Source organism: Rousettus aegyptiacus, unplaced genomic scaffold (genome assembly GCF_014176215.1).
Source record: "Rousettus aegyptiacus isolate mRouAeg1 unplaced genomic scaffold, mRouAeg1.p scaffold_m13_p_8, whole genome shotgun sequence".
NCBI classification, from domain to species: domain Eukaryota; kingdom Metazoa; phylum Chordata; class Mammalia; order Chiroptera; family Pteropodidae; genus Rousettus; species Rousettus aegyptiacus.
The window spans coordinates 58262639-58266547 of NW_023416311.1; the positions used below are offsets into that span (position 1 = coordinate 58262639).

Below are 3909 nucleotides of genomic sequence, written 5' to 3' on the forward strand. Positions count from 1 at the left end.
AACTACAAAAGGTCCTGGAGTAGATTTAGATTGTTAAAATCTAGATTATTATTTTTTTAACATTTAAAAATTTTTTCTTTTATTATTAGTTTCAACTGTACAGTACATTGGTTAGACATTTATATAATTATGAAACAATCCCCCTGATTACTCTCTCTTTCCTCTGGTTCCACACATAGCCTTTATATTACTGCTGACTGCATAAATTCAGATTCTTGAGCTGTCATGCTCATTATCTCCAGGGTTCAACAAGAGAGTAACAGTAAGGCAGTATTTCTATAACTGTAGCAATGGACCACCTGCTTGAAGAGTGCTGGGGATAGTTGACAAATATGTACTCCAAACTACAGACTCAGAACATACTGGTCTGCAGACTGGAAATTGATCTTATTAAGCTGCCCATCAGGGATTCCTGTGCACACTTACTTTGAAAACTTCTAGCCAGAGGATAAGAGTATGAGACATTCTGTGAAGATTCTAGGAGAATTCTTACAGTTGAAAACACGTTGTCCTCCCCCTACCCCCTGCTTTTTTTTTTTTTTTTTTTTTGCTTGGCCAACAAGTTTATTATTGTCTTTATGTGAAAAATCTTCATAGAAAATTGTGGCTTGGTTTATTAGCTCCCAGCAGCCTGTGCCTGAGCTCTAAGCAAGCTTGCCTTCTTCTGAGCTATCAGATCTTTCTTCTGGACAAGAGACATTTTGGGACATTTCTACCTTTTCTTTTTAACTTCTTTCTTAGGCTTCTTCTCATAGACTGGATTCTCTTGTATAGCCACACAAGCTTTCTTATATATCTCCTCCATATCTAGAGTTATGTTGTTCTTAATGTATTGAGAGAATTGTTTTATCGAACTGTCTTCATCTTTTTCCATTAGATAACGTATAATCTGCAATGTTCTGATCCATGATGTGCTTCCAATGTACTTCTGCATTGAGTCCGTTCCTTTCTGAATCACAACCAGGGAATCACTTGGTACTTTGAGAAATAGACAAGCTCTGTCCACAGCTCCCTTCAGGGCTCCCAAAACTTTATTTCCAGTAGTACTGACAACCCCTGCATCCAAATAGCAAGTGAAGGCAGCAGGTTGACCATCAATGTTTTCCACATTGTATTCATCTCTGGTCATCTCCACTTGGTCTTCATAGATCTTGTCCATGCCAAACCTATTGAGAAGACTGCAGGCCAGGAGCAGGCCAGTACAATATGCTACAGCAAAATTTGTAAGGCCAATTTTCACATCATACTTTGGGAGTTCATGAGCATAAGCTGCATGAACTATATATTTCTTTCTATAGGGGTATGAGCAATCTAAAAATTGGTATCTCTATTGGTTACGTGAACTGTCATCCTGTATTTGGGTATGTTGTACTTAATTTTAACCTGGATTACTAAGATTTTCTTGGCATAGTAATCAGCTTTACCCTCCTGTTGTCCCCTAAATTTCCCTTGGTATCTTGAAGTACGCCTTATTCTTGACAACTTTAACAAACCTGCAGAACAGAGACCCACATCAGAGGCTCACCAAAGACCTGCAGGCCCAGCACAGCTCTGCGGAGGGGGACAGCGGTTAAAATATTGTCTTCTAAAATTGATTTTGAAGTTCTGATACTAGGCAATCATATTTCTAAAATTGGTTTATATATAATATTGTATTTGCTTAAACTGGATATTAATACAGATTTTTTCTTTTTAATTTTAAATTTGGGTATAAAATAAAATGAAGTACCTGTAAACTTTTTTACTTCAGGCTAGTATTTCTCAAATCTGATTTTGTATCAGAATTACTCACAGACCCTTAAAACACTCCTGGGCCAGATCCCAGACCTAAAGAAATACTATTTCTGATGGTGAAGCCCTAAAATAAGCAGTGAAAAGCTCTGAAAGTAATCTGGACCTTTGCAAACAGCCACTATTCCCAAGTACAATAGAAACTTCATTAACCTCAGAGTAGTTGGCCTATATTGTCCTCTTATGGTGCTCACATGTCTGTCAGTCTTCATTGTCTCCTTTTGAAACCATTTACAAAATAAAATTAAAAGTGACCACATAAAATATTGACTCCCTATTATTTCGATACATGCATTCACATCTTTTGAAAGCAAGTTCGATATCATTGTATTCTAAATCTTTTTTTCGGGAGAGGAAAGTGGGAGTGATTGGAGAATAATATGGGATTGTATTTTGAAATTTTCCTTATTCTTTTCCTCTCAGATATTATATTTGTTTATTCATTTTCTTTTCATGTCAATGGATAATTTTTTCTACTTCACGTTTTGTCAAAAAGCCTAGATCTGACATACACTCGACAGAGAGATTTCCTTGCTGACCCCCTTATTAGCGTTGCTTCTCCAAGTGTGGTCTTTTGGATCACCTGGGAACTTCTAAAACAATGCAGAGTCTTAGGCCCAATCCAGAACTATTGAATCAGAATCAACACTTTGGCAAGATCATCAAGAGATTTGTGTATATATTAAAATTTGTAAAATGCTGTTTTATAATAATGGTAAGAGTTACGATGTGGCGCTGGTAGAGGAAAAGAGAAGAAACAAGAGATGGGGATTCATTAGTTTCCTGTGACTACCATAGCAAAATACAAACTGGGTGGCTTAAAACAGTGAGAATGTATTCTTCCATAGTTCTGGACGCTAAAAGTCCAAAATCAAGCTGTCAGAAGGGCCATGCTTCCTGACACTCTGAGTAAAATCCTTTGTCTCTTTCTAGCTTCTAGTGGTGGTCATGGACCTTGGCATTCCTTGGCTTACAGCTGAATCATTGCAATCCTTTGCCTTTAGCATCACATGACATTCTCCCTGTATGTCTCTGTCCTTACATCTCTAATTGGAAGGCCAGTCATATTGGATAATGAACCCTGATAAGTCAATTACATTGACAAAGAGTATATTTCTAAACAAGGTCACACTCACAGGGACCAGGGGTTAGGACTTCAATATATATATTTTGGTAGACACAATTCAACCCTTAATAGAAAGATTTGGGAATTTTATTTTCAGTAAGTGAGCATGCATTATGTGAAAAATAACATTAAAAATCAGCATTATTTTAAAATAATGACATTTTATAAAATAATTATATATCATTCTCTCCCATTATCTGTTATTTCATACTTTTATCTTGTATTCTCACAGCAAGATAATGAACTCTTCAAGGGCAACTTTCTCTGCAACACTTATAACACAATGCTCAGTCAACAGTAAGAACCCAGTAGTTATTAATTATAACAACCAAGCAATGAAATATTACTGGACAAATATGGAAAATCTCTTATGGGACAGAATAAGACAAAATTCTACCACAAAGATCAGTTTGACTACAAAAATTAATCCCTAAAATAAAGAAAAAAGTTACAACTAAAACTATAAACTGACACTCACAACCAAACTGAAAATATATCAAGGCCAGAGCAAGACAGGCAAGGGAATCCTTATAACCAAAGGGAAGAATAAGAAGAGGTAGGACCAGAAAGGCAGCTCTAAGATATTAAAGTCTTTTTAAAAGCTGTTGACAGTTTGCAGCGGGCATCTGTTCTTGTTTGCTCAGCTTTTATTCTCCCTCTTTCCTTTGAGAAAGATCTTAAACTCTCCACAGTTTCTGTATAGAATGCCAACCATTTTCTGTATGAGAAGTGTTTCCCTCCCCTCTGATTCCCAGGAGTAAAACACATGACTCTCTGTCCTGAGTGTTTAAATGCGTGTGAGTTTCAAAATTATAGGAAGTAGTTGAAGCTGAGTCATTTCAGTGGTAGTGCTCAAAGACACCACCCAGGTGTTTTTGTTTGTTTGTTTTACCATCATAAATAACAGAGTAAATCTAGTTGCTGTCTTCCCATGTCCCAGTTGTTTAACTCTTCTTTTTGTTCTAAGAGCTACCCAGCATCTTTCACAATAT

At 36.5% G+C, this 3909-nt stretch overlaps 1 pseudogene; it reads right to left on the minus strand.

Moving 5' to 3' along the window:
- Nucleotides 1-616: 616 nt before the first annotated feature.
- On the minus strand, nucleotides 617-1365 carry LOC107510983 (annotated as a pseudogene).
- Nucleotides 1366-3909: the final 2544 nt, after the last annotated feature.